We start from the raw sequence: 19,915 nt of genomic DNA, 5'->3' as shown, positions 1-19,915 counted from the left end.
AGTGTCAGAATTTAGAATCCAAATCTTCTGCATCCTATTTTTGTGAGTGGCAATCTAAAGCGAAGCCCTGTCACCCAAGACCAAGCATCGTGCCAAAAAACAGAGCCATGAGGATGGTTACTACAATAAGTACAGAGAGTAAGAGACAAATAGTTAGCTTGAAAATAGGGTCTCGGGAAAGAGACTGCCTGCTGTTAGACCCATCCTGAAACCCTGCAGTAGTCGAGGCTGAGTCATGAGCACTGTTCTTGTCATACTTCTGTGGAATGCAACGGGGAGACCTGGACACAGTCCCTTCTTTGTAACCTCCTCGACAAGAAGAGGCTTGGTAGTCCTGGAAGAAAAAGTGGCATGTTTGGTAGACTGGGGAGAAACAGCCTGGCTGTCAGTAAGAAGACATTAATACCCGTGACCCGAAAATCCATCGTTTGGTATACGTCGTCGGATCTGCTCTGTCTCTTGTGATAAAAGTGGTTCCAAAACAGAAACAAAAGAACTTTTATGCTTGCATCTCTTTTTCCCCAGTGTGATTTTCCTGTCCTTGCACAGCTGAACTCGAAGTCCTGGTTTAGGCCTTTCACAGGACGGCAAAGGTAGAGAAAGCAGGGTCTGCTACAAGCCAGAGGAGTAGGCAAGGGAAGGAGAAATGGAAAAGATGGAAACCCTGACCCGAGTGCACACTCCCAAAGGGCCTCAAGAGCTGGCTGGTGCTCAGAAAGGCAGAGGGGTCCCCACTTTGCAGAGGGCAGTGAGTCTGGAAGGAAGAGGGGGGCCTCTGCTTCTGTCTGGCTGAACCACCCAGACTAGTGACCAGAGTAGGGACTGGGAATGGCCACATTGTATGGGATGAGGAAGAAAGAAGGAATCACAACACTTCCAAGGTAGGAGAGAAAAGGTCAGATGTCTCCGGTTTCCATGGCCTCCACCCTCCCTCCGAAATCCCTTGCGGGTGCTCTGGTCAAGCCTTCTTTCCTACAAGTGCCCTTCTCATCAAGTTCCAGAGGTTCTTTCTCTGTCCCAGCCTCCTCAACAGTGACAATGTTTGCTACATCTGACTCTGAGAGAACCCTGTCTTGTGCTCTCAGACCCCCCAAGTCCACACCCTATTATTTCATCCTTTCTAAGGTTGTAATCTCTTTAACCCATCAATGTACTCTGGGCCCTGAGTAGAGTCAAAGTGTCATCGGAAGACTAACGTGAATCCTGGTGTCACGGACCAGGACGAGAGGTCACTCATGGTGGGCGAAGGAGAGGAGAACTGAGGCCCAGGCTGGGCAGCCTTCCTGTCCAGACTCCAGATGCCAAGTGTCAAAGAAGTGACTTCTGTGTGAGGTGGGCAGCAGGAAGCCAATCGAGTGGGAAAGCCCAGTCAAATCCTTGGAAAAGGGGAGCCCAGACAGGGGCCGGAAGAAGCATGCCATGCTATGGAGAGCCTTACTGCCCTTTGGGAGGAAACCCATGAGGCCCTCGGAACGACCTGGCTGTGCTAGGTCAGAAACTTGGAAATCGGCTATTTGCTGTATTCTCTGTTGTTCTCTGTTAGAAAAGTCTTTCTTTTTTTTCACACAAAAGATTTCACATATGTATTACTGGACAAACGTACTGGTGCAGAAGCATAGTAACAGAAAAATCATTTCTCCGAAAAAAACATGTCTATTGTTCAGGTGGTTGTGACGTTTACAGAGTGATAGGACCTTCACACGGCATAACTATGTGTGCCATCTCACGCACGATGCCTCATGGACGCAGCCGGGGTCTTCTCCCGTGTCTCCTCTTGGAGTTGTACCTGATTTTATTAGCAGTTTTCATCCAAATCCACTGGGAAATGGGACAATTCTGCTTTTGTTTCTTGCCCAGGAATCACTTGATCCTGAAAGTCTTGTGAGAAGACATGGGGAGGAGCAGTCAACTGGACACACCAAAATGGCGGAGAAAAGGAGAGAGAAGGCAAGTCTTTTTTCAGAAGTTCCGGTGTATCACAGCAGTCGTAAGGGAGAAAGGGGAAGAGTTGTATGTGATCTTTGGTGGGCATACGAAAGCAGTGGCAGCATACTAAGTTGTCAAGCGTCTGGGTTTTGAAGTGACTTTTTCTTTCTGCCACTTCCTCTTTGCAATTCCTCTTCCAGACTTCTGAACCTCCCCACTGCCCTAATTCTCCCCTCCACCGCCTCCTCCATCCGCGGGCTGCGCCACAAGGCTGTTTCCGGCTCCTTGCTCTCTGTCTGTCCACTCTGCCCTCAACAATGCGAGCTCTTGGCAAGACTTCAGTTGTGACCTCCAGGAGGATGACCCCAAGCCTTTACCTCTAGTCTTGAACTTTCTCTGGACAAACTTTCAAGCTTCCTCTGGGCCACACTGCCTGGAGAGGTGATCGCTGTCATGTCAGCATTGACAAAACAGAATTCAATTCTTTCATTCCAAACTCAAAACTTTCAAAATGATCTTGGACGACCTCCTCATCTTTAACCTCACATCCGGTTACGAAAGCATATCGACCCCATGTGCACTGATCTCGTCACACTGCCCTCTTCTGTCCCACATCCATGTCCCCACCCAATCTGGGCTCCTGCTCCCTCCCCGCTCCACCATGGCAAACCATCCTAGCTGGTCTCCCCACTTCCATTCTCTACCCATCCCAAATCAACCTAGATCAACCCGGACAGATTTTCCTTCCCCAAGCCCAGTCAAGGATTTCAACTCCTCGGCCCAAAGTGCCTCACTCTGCCTGCCATTCAAGGTCACAGATGGTGGATGTGCCTTCACCAAAATCTACCACTGTCTTTCCCTCAATATAACCTCCTGCTTCCCTGGCTCTTTCTTCTCTCTAGAATGCTCTCCTTTGCAATGTCACCTGCTCAAAATGCTTTTATCCTCATCTAAAATGACCTGGCCTGCTTGGACCCTTTCCTGATACCCTTTGCCATGTGCCCTGCTTCACTCTCGTGCACCTGCCCAGTGCTGCGGGCTCCCCACGGCGTCGGCCCTTCTCTGCCCTGTATCATCGCACAGCCTGTGCTCCTTTCCCTTCCCCGGCTCCTTCTTCCGTGCCCCACCACAGCACATGCCACCACCTCTCAGTGTCCAGGCCAGAAACTCTGGACGATTCCCGATGCCTTCTTCTTTTTCACCCAGCACTTAGGTCCTCAAAAATCTGCCTCTGAGATAGCCCTCACGTCTATCCTCTCTGGTCATCCTCCCTTGCTCTGCGTTCTCTCTGGACACCCCCATCCAGGGAGCTGCCCCGAGGCAGGCAGCCTGCCATCTCCACCCTGCTCGCTGCCTGTATGACTCCGGGGAGGGTGCTCAGCTTCTCTGAGCGTCAGTTTTCTCACCTGCAAAAGGTTAAAAAAAAAAAGAAAAAGAAAAAGAAAAACACCTCTCCAAAATTTCACGCACACACACACGCACACACACACAGAAACTAGTATATATGGTAGACACTCATAAAATTAAAGGTTTATGATTTTTTTGGCTTGAATTAATAAAGCAATTTTCCACCTGACCCCTGTTCAGTGACACAAGAATAAAGCCCAGTGCTCTCAATGTCACCCATGCACTCGATAAAAAACCCCGTGTGATCCCACCTACACTTTCAATGCCAATAACCGTCAGAATACAATCTTCTTATCGGTAGTTTTCTTTTTTATTTTTTTTTTCTTTGCTTAGCCTGTAAGGCCATACATGCTGTGGCCCAGCTGTACCTTTAACTGCTCTGAGGAGCCCCCCAGACCGAAAAGCGAGCAGTCTGCCCAGTGTGGCAAGCCCTTACACAGACCCAAGCCTTGCACATGCTGTTCTCAAGGCCTCTAATCATCCTGACCCACCTTCACTTCCCTCCTCGATGCTTCCCACACCGACCAGCCCCTTGTGTTCTTCAACGGCCCAGCTGTCACCTTCTCTGGGAGGCCTCACTCTCTGGCCCCCCAGGAAATGGAGGGAGCTCTCCTCCGTATTCCAATCATCCCAACGCTTACTCTGAGTGTGAGCCCCATGGTGGGGCGGCGGGGGGGGGTTTCGATCTCATGACTCTGAGATCATGACCTGAGCTGAAATCAGGAGTCGGACACCCAACGGACTGAGCCACCCAGGCCCCCCAGTCCGTGCTATTTTCCAGCTGACTTACCTGGCTCTCCTTCCAGCTGAACTCGAGGTCCTTGTCTTGTTGGACTGGATTTCCCCAGTGCCACACTCTGGACCTAGAATGTGTACACAGATAATGATTTTGTATTGACTGATTGAATAAAAGAATGAATCCCACCCCTGGCCCCCAGCCTCATATATTGTAAGTTCATCAAAGACCAGGGTAGTATTTCTTCTAACGTCTGCCAGTGGGTCCTACACTAAACAGATTCTCCACCAATACTTGGCTGTTTAAAGAACAGCAAGGAGGACAGTGTGGCACAAGCACAGTGAGCAAAGGGGTCAGTAAAGTGAGCCACAGGGGCCAGAGAGGAATAGAGCTTTGAGGCCATAGGAAGGAGCGTGGGCTTCATGCAATAGGAAGCTACTGGAGTGACTGAAGTAGATGAACACTTTTAGATTTATTATTTTATTTTATTTTTTAAAGTAGGCTCCATGCCCAGTACAGAGCCCAATGGAGGGCTTGAACCCACGACCCTGAAATCAAGACCTGAGCTGAAATCAACAGTCGGACGCTCAACCGACTGAACCACCCAGACGCCCCCAGATTTATGATTTTAAACGAAGCCTGACGGTAAAGGCCACGTGCTGTATGATTTCATCGTCTGACATATTTATCACGCTCAGAACCCTCCCCAGGAAACGTGCAGTTTGCTCCTCTATAAGACGAGGTTAGACCAGCTGACCTCCAGGGTCACATTTTTTTTTTTTTAAAGATTTTATTTATTTATTTGACAGAGATAGAGACAGCCAGCGAGAGAGGGAACACAGCAGGGGGAGTGGGAGAGGAAGAAGCAGGCTCCCAGCAGAGGAGCCCAATGTGGGGCTCGATCCCATAATGCTGGGATCACGCCCTGAGCCGAAGGCAGGCGCTTAACCGCTGTGCCACCCAGGTGCCCCTCCAGGGTCACATTTAGTTCCATGTTTTTTGATTTCTTATTAAAGAAATTTTTATTAAAATGACTGTTAGGCCAGAGGAATAGAACCTGGCATAGTAATTTCAGGAAAGGGATCCCTGGTCTCTGTTTCAGCAGCCGTGGGATATGGCGGGAACGACCTGGAAGATTTGGATTCTTCACTGGTTTGAGCTGTTACCACTGGAATGACCTTAGAAAAGTCATTAACCCCCCTCCAGGTTTAGTTTTTGTAAAATATGGGAGCTCTAGGGGGTGGCTCCTGTGGTCCTTCCAACAGAAAGTTTTCATTCTAATTCATCCTCATTTCTGAAGGCAACCTAGACCAGTCTTGGAATAAAGTATGTATTCACCATATTATAGATTTTAAGGATTTTAATAAAATTAATGCCATTGGTGTTTTTCTGCTAAAAAGACCGAGAGAAATACATGGAATACTGTGCATATTTTTTTAAAGATTTTATTTATTTATTTGACAGAGAGAGACAGCAAGTGAGAGAGGGAACATAAGCAGGGGGAGTGGGAGAGGAAGAAGCAGGCTCCCAGCGGAAGAGCCCGACATGGGGCTCAATTCCAGAACTCCGGGATCACGACCCGAGCCCAAGGCAGACGCTTAACGATTGAGCCACCCAGGCGCCCCGGAATACTGTGCATATTAAAAAGAATGTGGTAGCTTCGTCTCCAAGACAACACCGCATGGTGGATGACACCAGGGGGGTCGTGGAGGCAAGGCCAAGGACAAGAAGTGCACCCCCATCACCAAGCTGGGTCACCTGGTTAAGGACAGGAAGACCAAGTCTGTGGAGGAGATCTGTCTCTTCCTCCGGCCCATCAAGGGCTCTGAGAGCATCGGCTTTTTGCCTGCGTGCACCCTCGAGGATGAGGTTTTGAAGAGTGCGCCTGTGTATAGCAGACCCGCGCTGGCCAGCGGACCGAGTTCAACGCATTTGTTGCCACCAGATTTTACAATGGACACGTCGGCCTCAGTGTTAAGCGCTCCAAAGAGGTAGCCACTGCCATCCACGGGGCCATGATCCTGGCCAAGATCTCCATTGCCCCCCATGTGGCGAGGCTACCGGGGGAACGAGATCGGTAAGCCCCACGCTGTCCCAGGCAAGGTGACTGGCCGCTGTGGCTCTGTGCTGGTGTGCCTCACCCCTGCAGCCAGGGGCATCGGCATTGTCTCAGCCCCTGCGCCCAAGAAGCTACTGGTGATAGCCAGCATTGACGATGGCTACCCCCTCGGCCAGGGGCTGCACTGTCACCCTGGGCAACTTCACCAAGGCCACTTCTGACGCCTTTTCAAGACCCGCAGCTAGCTCACCCCTGACGTCTAGAAAGAGCCTGTGTTTACCAAGTCTCCCTATCAGGGATTCACTGACCACCTTGTAAAGACCCACACCAGAGTCTCTGTGCACAGGCCCCAAGCTCCTGCTGTGGCCACCCATAATTTTTTTGGTTGTTTTTTTAAATTGAATTTTTTATTTAAAATCCATTTAATTAGCATATACTGTCTCATTAGTTTCAGAGGTAGAATTTAGTGTTTTTTAAAAGATTTTATTTATTTATTTATTTGAGAGAGAGAAAGAATATATGAGTTGGGGGGGGAGGGGCAGGGAGAAGTAGACTCCCTGCTGAGCAGGGAGCCTGACATGGGGCTCAATCCCACCCAGGACCCTGGGATCATGACCCAAGCTGAAGGCAGCCACCCAACCAACTGAGCCACCTAGACACCCCTGGAATTTAATGACTTATCAGTTGCATACAATACCCAGTGCTCATTACATCACGTGTCCTCCTTAATGCCCATCACCCAGTTACCCCATCCCTCCAACCACCTCCCCCCCAGCAACCGTCAATTTATTCCCTATAGTTGAGACTCTCCCTCTTTGTTTTTGCCTTATTTTATTTTTCCTTCCCTTCCCCTACGTTCATCTGTTTTGTTTCTTAAATTCCACATATGAGTGAGATCATATGATAATTGCCTTTCTCTGACTGACTTATTTCACTCAGCATAATACCTTCTAGTTCCATCCACATCATTACAAATGGCAAGATTTCATTCTTTTTGATGGCTGAGTAATATTCCATTGAATATATACCACATCTTCCTTATCCATTCATCCCTCAGTGGACATCTGGGTTCTTTCCACATTTTGGCTATTGCCCCCACATAGTTTTATACAAGAAAAGTAACTGAAGCCTGTAAAAAGAGAATATGATATATTTATAAATAGGGACTTGGAAGATGTCCTGTGAGGATTGCTAGGTTAGAAAATTGAGTTAGAAAACAATATGGACTGTAGTCCCCCCTTATCTGTGGTTTCAGCTACCCATGGTCAACGTCAGTCTGGAAGCAGATGATCCTCCTTCTGACACATTGGCAGAAGGTCAGTAGGAGCCTAACATTACGTCACAGTGCCGACGTCACTCACCTCACGTCATCTCTTCACATACATATTTTATCATCTCACAGCATCACAAGAGGAAGCAGGGTGAGTACAGTAAGATATTTTGAGAGAGAGACCAGATTCACCTAACTCCTATTACAGTCTAGTCTAATAATTATTTTATTTTTAGTTTTGGTTGTTAGTCTCTTGCTGTGTCTAATTTATAAATTAAATTTCATCATAGATACGCATGTACAGGGAAAAAACATAGTATATGTAAGGTTGGGTGGCTTCAGGCATCCACTGCAGGTCTAGGAACGTATCCCCCATGGATAGGGAGGGACTAGTGTATAGTATGATATCATTTCATGAGAAAATAGTGTGTGCACATATAAGTACCCAAATCTTCTCCTCACTTAGTCTTTACTATCTTACTACGCACCACAATCCAGCGGCTCAAGGCAAACACACAGAAATCAGTCACTCTTGGTTCCTCCCTTCCTTCACACCTTAGCTCTCTCTTCACAGGAGATAAGGGGAAAGTTGCATGGACATTGCCCTTGGGAAGTTTTATCCCTTCTCGAGGGAGAAGACAATGCACAAAAGAGGATGAGAGAATACATTGGAATAGATGTTATAACTGAAGGAGAGAGAGCCCCGCTGGCTAGGGTGGTCAGAGAAGAGGCATGAGGGGGCTGAGTTGGGCTTGAGGAGGAAGTCGGGCTAGATGAGGGCAGGCCAGAGGAGCAGACATGTGAGGGAAGTGGAGGGAACAAGTGTGGCTTGTGAGGGGAAAGGGGCTGCTACTGAGGCGTGGCTGGCAAAGTGCGCATGTCCAGCTTCTGGGGCTGCCACAACACAGCACCACAGATTGGGGGCTTAAACAACACGCATTTATTTTCTCAGTTTTGGAGGCTGGAAGTCCATGATCCAGGTGTCAGCAGGACTGGTTTCTCCTGGAGCCTCTCCCTTTGACTTGCAGATGCCTTCTTCTCCCCTGGGTCCTCACGGGGTCCTCCCTCTGTGTGTGTCTGTGTCCTAACCTCCTCCTCTTTTAAGGACACCAGTTAGAATGGATTAGTGTCTACCCTACTGACCTTGTTTTAACTTAATCGCCTCTTTAAAGACCCTGTCTCCAAATACAGTCATATTCTAAGGTGCTGGGGGATAGGACTTTGATGTATGAATTTTGAGGGAATGCAATTCAGCTCGTCACACTGACTATGCCTACGGTGTGGTAGATGGCCAGGAAATGGGTGAAAACCTGAATAAATGAAGCACGGTGAGACTGCCTTGTTTATGGCACAGCAGGACATTTGTGGGACACATAAAGTGAGAAAGAGCATGGAGAGAGAAGACCAGATCCAAGCTCTAAGACACTCTTGAGCAAATGAATGCCATGATGTTGATGTTGCTGTAAGCACGTCAGATGGCAATGTTCTGCCCTGCGGTTTGGAGCAGAGGTGAGCCTGGGGGCAGAGACATCAGGTGAAAGACCATTTCAGTCATTCCAGGTGTACGGTGACAAGAGTCTTGACTAGGGTGGTGGCCACAGAGTAAAAGCTGGAGACAGATGGGTGTGCCTGGGGGGTTGTTTCAAGCACCTGCACCCAGCTGATACATCTGTGAGGGCCATACGCTGCCGTGAGAACAATGAGTCCTCTAGAAACTGGAAAGGTAATGGTTACCAAAGCTGCGTAAGATGATCTCATAGGTCCTGGGACACCAATGACTCCAAACAATTCCTTTTGATTCAGGGCCCTCTCAGTTTGTCCCCACCCTGCAGCTGGGTCTACCTTGCACTTGAACATGATTGGGTTGCACTGGGACAGATTCTTATTAGTTGGCAGAGGCATTAAATTCACGGCCACCTTGTCTTGGATTTTGTGGTTATCTCCCCTAGTCACACCTCTTGTACCTACTAGGAGGTCCTCTCCCTTCTTCCATTCTTCTGGAAATTCTACCTGGATTTCAAGGCCCAGTTTATATACTGCCTTGTCCACACAGCTGTTGGTGGCACTACAGCTCATGTGGCACTCTTGGCTGAGCCCTAATCACACGTATTTATACTACAAGATGCATATGACATGAAATAAGGTATCATGCCCATGCTTGAGATGTTTGGAACATTCATACGCCATGCAAACTCCCCCATGAGACTCTAAAGTCCTAGAGGTTATGGATTTGGACCTTCTTATGTGTTTGTTACACTACAAACACCTAGTGTATATTAGGTGCTCAACAAATTCATGCTGAGACAATAGCCAATACCCCAAAGGTCCATACACATGGAGTTAGTGGGTAAAAAGGGCAGAGATAGAATATAAGCATATTCGTTTCAATCCACAGACATGGCCTCTAAGTCCCAACCCCACCAGTTTGCTCTGTACTTCCTTAATACGGCTCAAAAAAGCATTAGCCCCAAGTCAGAAGAGATTCTTAAACCTCCAAAAGGAGCTTCATGGGTGGGAACTCGAAGTTCACTTATCCTCACATGTATAATGCTGATACAAGGGTTGAGTGGACCAGACTCTTGGCAGTCTGCTTCCAAGGAGATGATTAACCTGTCCTGCGAAGCAGGTGGGACCAGCACCTGTGATAAGGATCGTGCAGAGGGCCTGAGGGGAGCTGGCACCAGGACGGCCTCCGGGGAGGAAAGCAGTTGTTTGAATTCTCCTCAGGAGAAACGAACAAAGGAGAATTGGCAGGTTTTTTGGAAAAATGTAAAAGCTGATCCTCAAGTGCATATGGGGTTGCAAGGAGCCATGGATAATGACAAGAATCCTGAGAAGGAAGAACAAATTGGGAGGACTCACACTTCAACACTTATCACAGAAGTACAGTAATCAGATGAGTGTGGTGCTGGCATAAGATAGACATATCGACCAATGCAATAGAATTGAGAGTCTAAAGATAAGTTCATGTGTCTACAGTCAAGTGATTTTCGGCAAGGGTGCCAAGTCCGTTCAATGGAGGAAAGAACAGTCTTATGTTCTTATCAACAAATGATGCTGGGAAAACTGGATTTCCACATGCAAAAGGATGAAGTTTGGGCCCCTATCATACACCACACACAAAAATTAACTCAGATGGATCAATGACCTAAATATAAGGTCTAAAACCACAAAACTCTTAGAAAAAAACAGAGGACTAAATCTTTAGGGCCTTGGATTTGGCAATGGAATCTTAGGTATGACACCAAAAGCACAAGCAACAAAAGGAAAAATAGATAAATCAGATCCATCCATTTAAAAAATTAAAAACTTTTGTGCACCAAAGACATTATCAAGAAAACAAAAAGACAACCTATAGAATGAAAGAAAATATTTTCAGATCAAATATCTGATAAAGGTTTGTCTAGATTATATAAACACCTTCAAACACTCAACAAGACAAACAAGCAAATTTAAGAAATGGGCAAAGGACTTAAAGAGACTTTTCTCCAAAGAAGATATACAAATGGCCAGCAAGCACATAAAAAGATGTCCAACATCATTAATCATTAGGGAAATGTAAATCAAAACCACAGTGATTTAGCACCTCCCATCCATTAGGATGGCCATTATAAAAAATGAACAAACAAAAAAACAGAAAACAACAAGTGTTGGTGAAGATGTGGAGAAATTGGAATGTGAATGTAAAATGGTGCTACCACTGTGAAAAACTGATGTTTCTCTCAAAACACTAAACACAGAATTACCATATGCCCCAGCAATTGTACTCATAGGGATATACTTAAAAGAACTGAAAACAAATGTTCAGATACTTGTCCACCAGTGTTTACTGCAGCATTATTCACAATAGCCAAAAGGCAGAAACAATCCAAGCCTCCATCAGCAGATGAATGGATAAACAAAACATTGTATAATATACAATGAAATATTATTTGGTCCTAAAAAAAAGAAGGAAGTTCTGATACAACATGAAGGAACCTTGAAAACATTATGCAAAATGAAATAAACCAAACACAAAAGGTCAAGTATTGTATGGTTCCACCTATATGAAACATCTAGAATAGGCAAACTGATAGACACCGAAAGTATAATCGGGGTTACCAGGGGCTGGGAGAGGGGAGAATGGGGAGTTATGACTTAATGCTGATAGAGTTTCTGTTTGGGTGGTGAAAAAGTTTTGGAAATCATCCTCTACAACATTGTGCATGTACTTAGTGTCGTTAAATTGTACACTGAAAAGGGGTTAAGATGGCAAGTGGCAAATTCTGTTATCTATCTATGTTTTACCACAATTAACAAATCTTACAAAATGAAACAAGAATTGGCAGATGCAAGGAGGAAAGAGAAATGCAACGTGCATATTGCGCTCTTCAGAATGGGTAGTTACTGGGACAGTGTATGGTGATGGCCAGCCTTTGAGTCCAAAGATATTTTGTGCTAGGCACCAAAATAGGCCCACATTAAATCATAGGCACAGAAGACTTGCTCCAGCAAATATGGGAGAAGAACATTGACCCCTAAAGTTATGAGACTGCCCCACGGGCTGTCTGGTCACCCCAAGCTGCCAAGGTAATGACTCTAAGGTCACTTTCTGTGCCCAAGTTTATCATCCCAGTGGCACTTAATTCCTCTGCCATGTGAAGCTGAAGACTCGTATCAAATATGGAATGTTATTAAAAAATGCCTCAGCTAACAGATGCCTGAAAGCTTCCTTAGCTCAAAAACGTTTATTCTTCCAGCCTCCCCGAGGCCTCTGGGTGGCTCAGCTGGTTAAGCAGCCGCCTTCCCACTCAGGTCATGATCCCAGGGTCCTGGGATCGAGCTTCACATCAGGCTCCCTGCTCAGCGGGGAGCCTGCTTCTCCCTCTCCCTCTGCCTGCCGCTCCCCATGCTTGTGCTCTCTCTCTCTCTCCGTCAAATAAGTAAATAAAATCTTTTAAAAATTTTTACTCTTCCAGCCCTTCTTCTGTACCTAAAAAAAAAAAAAAAAAAAGAGGCAGTATGGCTTGTATACCCTTCTCATTTACTTTTTAAGACAAAATACGTCTGCTTCCTATTCCACAGCATTACAAACTCTGCTACCATGAGAGAAAGCAACACAGTCACACTCCCTGCAGATGGGATGTGACTTTAAATCCTGCCCAGGGGTGTTCAGGGGTTCACCAGCTGTATCAGGGTAGCGCTGGCCCGCGCCCTCCTCCACCTCCTGGGACTGGCTCCCAGCACCTCGGTGTTGCAACCCGTCCCTAGAATGGCATGAGCATTGAGATAAAGCACTTTGCAGTGCTTGGCACGCGGTAGATACTCAAAATGTGTTTGTGGAATACAGAGAATCCCAGTCACCTCTGAGCTGGAGAAAGAAGGTGATGTGAGGAGGAAAACAAGTGGCCTCCATGGAATACTAATGAAGTCTAAGTTCAGTTTTAAGATAGGGACATGTTTAAAAGAGAACACATGTGGGGGCACCTGGGTGGCTCAGTCGTTAAGCGTCTGCCTTCGGCTCAGGGCATGATCCCGGTGTTCTGGGATCGAGCCCCACATCAGGCTCCTCCGCTGGGAGCCTGCTTCCTCCTCTCCCACTCCCCTTGCTTGTGTTCCCTCTCTCGCTGGCTGTCTCCATCTGTCAAATAAACAAATAAAATCTTGGGTCGCCTGGGTGGCACAGCGGTTAAGCGTCTGCCTTTGGCTCGGGACGTGATCCCAGCGTTATGGGATCGAGCCCCACATCAGGCTCCTCTGCTATGAGCCTGCTTCTTCCTCTCCCACTCCCCCTGCTTGTGTTCCCTCTCTCACTGGCTGTCTCTATCTCTGTCAAATAAATAAATAAAATCTTTAAAAAAAAAAACAAATAAAATCTTTAAAAAAATAAAAAATAAAAATAAAAGAGAACACATGTGGTCCTTCATTTGCTTCAAGCCTCTTTGAATATATCTGCCATTTCATCTGAATGATATTAAACCTTCAGTTGGCTCGGGAACCGATTTTCAGGGATATCCACTGTTGAACTGAGGAATGAGCTGCCTGCAAATTGCACATGTCCTTAAATGTTTAAACCTCCTAAATCAAATAGGCCACCTGAGGGGCGCCTGGCTGGCTCCTGGGGAAAAGCATGCGACTGGATCTCTGGGTCCTGAGTTCAAGCCCCAAGACGGGTGTAGAGAATACTAATAAATACATACATACATACATACATACATACATAAACTTTAAAAGAATACATAAATGAAATAGGCCACTTGAAAAGCACAAATTTTAAAAAAGTAATGAATACAGTCATATGGTGAAAAATTAAGAGAGAGCCTTAAAAAAGGAGTCGTACTTCTATATAAGTGACATTTGGGTAAATCTGATATGACAGCTAGTTGGCTTACTTTTCTTTCGTGTTCATCGCTTTCTTCTGATTTAAACTGTGCTAGGCAGCTACACCCCACAGCTGGCCCTAAATACTAATTGCTCAGAGACTCTCTTACGGGGAGGTGGATTCAATTAGCATCACGTCTTTAATGACCCAGCATATTACATACTTCACATATATAATTATTTATTTTACGGCATCATGCCACCTATAGATAAACAGAAAACTTTGAGAAAATTTACTAGCTTTTTGGGGAGTGTCCCCGAAAGGGTGTCTTTTCATCGTAACCGATAACTAAGATGGGGATAACTCCACTCTTGAGGGTTAACCTGTGGAGGTTTCATTCAGTTCCGAAATTCCCCTCATGAGTTTTTTTCCCTTTTACCATAAAATTGCAGAAATGTCCATCACGCCCACATGTACAAGGGACGGCAGAGTGCTGGGAACGCAGATTTGAACAATCCAGAGATTCTGTATCAGGGAACTCACGGTGAAGCATGGGAGACTGGCATAGACAAGTAAACCATTAAAACGAAGTCTGATGAAGGCACAGAGAGCAGAAGTGAGCAGGGCTGGAGGGTGGTGACGGCCTTCGTGTGAAATGAAATGTGGATATTGAACAAGGAGGAGACGTTTTCACGGCATACGGAAGTCAGGACAACATCCCAGGAAGAGTCAATAGCGTGCACCAAGGCATGCAAAGAGTGGTGGGTTTGGGAGAACTCCCTCTAGATCTACATTGCCGTGAGTGGGAGGTGAGAACAAAAATAGAAAACTTGAGGTAAAGCCTCATTTCTCCTCACTACGTAATAAAAGCAGCCACCGCACAAGCAATTCATCTTCATCTTCAAATACAAATATAAGCTGGGTTATTGGATTGTAAAAAGTGATTGAGGTAGAATGAGCAGACCTAGGAACAACTGAATGAAAAATCTTCAAGTTCAGCTATACTCTTCAGAGAACCAGTAACATCAAAAGAAGAATGTCTCTTGCCACTTCCCATCTCCATTTTTAAACATTTGTCAGGGTAGGAGCGCCTGGGTGGCTCAGGTGGTGAAGGGTCTGCCTTCGGCACGAGTCATGATCCTGGGGTCCTGGGATCGAGCTCCGCATCGGGCTCCCTTCTTCTTCTCCCTCTGTCTCTCCCCCTGCTCATGCTAACTGTCCCTCTCTCTCTCTTTTTTGTGCCTGTGCACGCACGACACACACACACACACACACACATACTCTATCTCTCTCTCTCTCAAATCAATACATAAAATCTTTTTTTTTAATTGTCAGTTTATCACAAGCAAGCCTGGCAGAACAAGGACAATCAGAAGTGGAGGGTATTGGGGCAGTTCCTAATGGGCTGAGTGACCCTGTTATTGGCCAGCTGGGGTTCTGGGTCAAGACGGAGAAGGTGTGGAAGAAGGGTAAGGCATGTGGCAGGTAGGATCTGATGCACAAGGAAAAGCAGACTGGAGAACGGATAGTGTTTAGGCAACCGAGTTCTCTTCTCTGTTGCCTATTCACTGTAGGGAAGGGTGCTGCTGGCAGTTCTCATTCCACACCCCACCACTTGCTTTCCCTGCTGTGGATCTGTTTTCTCTTCTAATGTCTTCCAGCATCAACATGTTTCTGCTATTCGGGGTACCTAGGTGGCCAAGTCGGTTGAGGGGCCAACTCTTGACTTCGGCTCAGGTCATAATCTCGGGGTCACGAGATCGAGCCCCTCATCGGGCTCGGAGCTCAGCAAGGAGTCTGCTTGAGATTCTCTCTTTCCCTACTCCTCAGCCCCCTCCCCCTCTCAAAAAAAAATGTTTCTGATATTCAAGCCCTCAGAATGGCGATTCCACACAAAGCTGTCCGGTGTCTATCATGAGCCACAAGGGGTTCTCTGCCTCTCATTCCCTGTTCCCCCCTGCCCCCTACTCCCTACCAAAAAAGATTAGAAATTCCCTCTGACCGAGACATGGCAAAGTTCATTTGCACATTCAACAAGTTACATTCTTTTTGTAAAACAAATAAAACTTTAGCACGTTATCACAGCATCTAATTGAAGAAAGGGATGAGGAAAGGGGATAATATAACAAACCTGTGTTCCACTCTGTGGTGGGTGCTCTCAACGTATTATCTCATTTAATCCTCTCAACGTTCCTGTGAAGGAGGCTTGTTCAACCCATTGTATAGGTGCGAAAACAATCACAAAGTCCACAAACTCCAGCAGCCATCCTTACGCAGCCCAGTTTTTTAATACAGTGGTCTAGGCGAGTCTCCAGCACAGTAGATGACTAATAAATGGTACACGGCCTCCACTGGATCCTTGTCCCTGATCAAGTTGATCAAGTTTTACCTTGGTTTTCCTCCCCTGCCCTCTCACCCCAAGCCAGTTACCATGTCTTATCTTGGCACTCAAAACAGATATTAATGAAGAACAGAAAGGTCTTCCCACTATATTTGGCTCCCTAAGGGAAAACTCAAAGTCTTACATGCATTTATTAATGCCCCACTTTTTCCCACAAGGGGTTTAAAGTGATTTATCACAAAGAGGAGCACCTGGCTGGCTCAGTCAGTACAGCGTGCAATGCTAGATCTCAGGGTTGTGAGTTCGAGCCCCACGTTGGGTGTGGAGCTTGCTTAAAATAAAATAAAATAAAATAAAATAAAATAAAATAAAATAAATAGTGATTTACCACAAAGATAGCTACAGTAACATGACTAAGTATAAATAAGAATAAAATAATAGAATCATAGATAACATAAATATAAGTAGTTAAAATAAAAGTTAATAAGAGGCAAAGAAAAATCATAAACTGCAGGCTATAAGGAATTATATAGTTGCTATAAATAAGCCTTAGTTTTTACTTTTTGTTTACTACCAGTCAAACCGAAAAGGAAAACCTGGTCAGTTACATAGTTCTAATTGTTAGAGAAAAAAAGAAACTTCCTCAAGGGAAGATTAGCTTTTCTGAAAATTTAGTTTTAAGATATATACCTCATGCACGATTTCATCTTCGCTTCTACCCTCCCCACCTCAAGATAGAGTACCCAGTATCCCTATCATATGTTCCTATAGCAAAAGCAAAGGTTTAAAGTAAAACTCTCTAGTCCAGGTTAGACCCTCTAGAAAGCTTCTCAAGTGGGGGTACACATTGCATATCGGTTATCTACTGCTGTGTAACAAATCACCCCAAAGGTCAAAACAACCAGCATTTTATGTGCTCGTTCTTCTGAGAATCAGCAAATTGGGCTGAGCTTAGCTGGGCAGTTCTTCCGAGTGCTCAAGCCTCACACTCAGAGGTTCTGATTTAACTGGTCTTGGATGGGGTCCTTGACTGGCAGCTCCCTAGGTGACTCTTATGTATTGCCAAGCTGAAGAACCGCTGGCATAGCGCATAACCCCAAATCACAACTCAGTGAAGGCAGTGAGTCCCCGGGGAAGTCAAGTTAAAGGGACTTTAGGAAATGCCAGACCCAAATTATCCAGAACAATAGTGGAGAGAACAAAGTTGGAGAACTCATACTTCCTGATTTCAAGACAGGGTATGGCATAAGGATCGAAATACAGAGCAATGGATCCGAGTTGAGAGTCCAGAAATAAACCCTACTTTGATAGTCAATGGATTTTCAACAAGGCTGCCAAGATCTTTCAACAGGGAAAGAAAAGTGTTTTCAACAAATGGCCCTGGGACAACTGGATAGCCACATGCAAAGTAATGATTCTGAGCCCCCTTCCTTCCATCATATAGAAAAAGGAATTCAAAATGGATCGCGGACCTACAGGAGAGAGCTCGATCTATATAACTCTTAGAAGGAAGCACAGGATTATACATCACAACCAACTAGGATTTATCCCTGGAATGCAATGTTGTTTTAATATCCAAAAATCCAATAACATAACTCACTATATTAATAGAATAAAGGACCAAAAAAACCATGTGGTTCTCAATTGCTGCAGAAAAATCATCGCTCAAAATCCAATTATATTCACGACGTAACCTCTCAATAAACTAGGACTAATAGGAGGCTTCCTCAATTTGATAAAAGTCATCTATGAAAACCTGACAGTTAACACTATACATAATAGTAAATACTGAACATATGATGGAATAAGATTCACCCTTAAAATGAAGGCACTTCTGACACAGGCTACAACATGGAGGAACCTTGAGGACATTACACTCAGTGAAATAAGCCAGTCACCAAAAACATAAATACTGTCTGATTCCACTGATACGAAGTACCTACAATTGTATAATTTGTCAAGGCAGAAAATAGAATGGGGGTTGTCCAGGGCTGGAAAGATGGGGGATGGGGAGTTAGTGTTTAATGAGGACAGAGTTTCAGCGTGGGGAGAGTATAAAGAATTCTGGAGAAGGACAGTGGTGAATGTATTTAATGTCGCTGGACTGTCCACTTAAAAACAGTTAAAATGATACATTTTACATTATGATTTTCTATTTCACCACAGGTTAAAAAATAAAAATAAGTAAATAAAACAGAAAAAAAATTAATGTTTTCCCACTGAGACTGGAACAGGGAAGGATATTTTCTCTCACCACTTTTATTCAACTTTGTCCCAGAGTCTCTAGCCAGGTAAATAATGCAAGGAGAAAAAAACAAAAAAACAAAGGGTATACAGATTGGAAAGGGAAGAAGCATAACTGTCTTTATTCATAGACAACATGAACCTGTATGTAGAAAATTCTATGGAGTTTCCAAAAACTTACTAGAATTAGTAAACTAGATCAGCAAGGTCACAGGATAAAAAAGCCAACACACAAAATTAATTGTATGTCATATACTAACAATAAACAATCCAAAAATAAAATTAAAAAACACTTCCATTCACAATAGCATTGAAAAAAAATAAAATACTTGGAAATAAATTTAACAAAAGAAGTGCAAGAACTATGCACTACAATCACGAAGCATTGCCAAGATATTTATCCGAAGATCTGAATAAACGGAGAGACATACCATGTACATAGATTAGAAGGCTCAATATTGTTAAGAGGGTGATCCTTCCTAAACCGATCTAGAAATTACATGAAATCCCTATCAAAAGCTCAGCAGTTTTTTTGGTAGAGTTTGGTGACACAACCCTAAAAGTTATATGAAATGCAAAGGATGGGGACACCTGGGTGGCTCAGTCAATTAAGCATTCAACTCTTGATTTCAGGTCAGGTCATAATCTCAGGGTCCTGGGATCAAGCCCCATGTCTGTCTCTGTGCTCAGCAGGGAATCTCCTTGAGGATTCTCTCTCTCTCCTCCACCCCTCCCCCCATTCGTGCTCTCTCTCTCTCTCTCTCTCTCTCTTTCTATCTCTTTTTTTTAAAATATTTTTTTATTATATTATGTTAGTCACCATACAGTACATCCCTGGTTTTTGATGTAAAGTTCGATGATTCATTAGTTGCGTATAACACCCAGTGCACCATGCAATACGTGCCCTCCTTGCTACCCATCACCAGCCTATCCCATTCCCCCACCCCCCTCCCCTCTGAAGCCCTCAGTTTGTTTCTCAGAGTCTTTCTATCTCTAAAATAAAAAATAAATCTTTAAAAAAAAAAAAAAAGAGGGGGCGCCTGGGTAGCGCAGTCGTTAAAGCGTCTGCCTTCGGCTCAGGGCGTGATCCCGGCGTTCCGGGATCGAGTCCCACATCGGGCTCCTCCTCTGGGAGCCTGCTTCTTCCTCTCACTCGCCTGCTGTGTTCCCTCTCTCGCTGGCTGTCTCTCTGTTACATAAATAAATAAAATCTAAAAAAAAAAAAAAAAAAAAAAGAAATGCAAAGAATCTAGAAGAGCCAAATGATTTTGAAAAAGAAGAACAAAGTTGGAGGACTTCCACTGCCTGTTTTCAAAACTTAAAGCCACAGTAATTAAGAGAGCCGTGTATTAGTGTTACGTAGAGACAGATGGGTCAATGGAACAGAATAGAATATCCAGAACGATCAACTGATTTTCAACAAAGATATGAAGGCAAAAAAAAAAAAAAAAAGGATGTGTGTGTGTGTGTGTGTGTGTGTGTGTGTATACCCTTACCTCACAGCATACACAAAAATTCATTAATAGACCTAAACTTTAGGAACTAAATAATTATCCATACAAATGCCAAAATCTATTTAAAAAAAAATCCTGACTAAATCACTTTTTTTTTTATAATGATTTTTTATTATA

General features: G+C 44.8%; 2 pseudogenes; one reads left to right on the top strand and one right to left on the bottom strand.

Annotated features, from left to right (window-relative positions):
* Nucleotides 1-1,507: 1,507 nt before the first annotated feature.
* On the bottom strand, nt 1,508-1,893 carry LOC123801530 (large ribosomal subunit protein eL39-like; annotated as a pseudogene).
* A 3,349-nt stretch (nt 1,894-5,242) lies between these two features.
* LOC123801529 (small ribosomal subunit protein uS5 pseudogene) lies at nt 5,243-8,720 on the top strand (annotated as a pseudogene).
* The last annotated feature ends 11,195 nt before the right edge of the window (nt 8,721-19,915 follow it).

Source organism: Ursus americanus, chromosome 32 (assembly GCF_024610735.1).
Source record: "Ursus americanus isolate L20-20 chromosome 32, mUrsAme1.1.p, whole genome shotgun sequence".
NCBI lineage: Eukaryota > Metazoa > Chordata > Mammalia > Carnivora > Ursidae > Ursus > Ursus americanus.
Note: the sequence above shows the minus strand (reverse complement) of the source record. Positions and strands in the feature narration are given on the sequence as shown.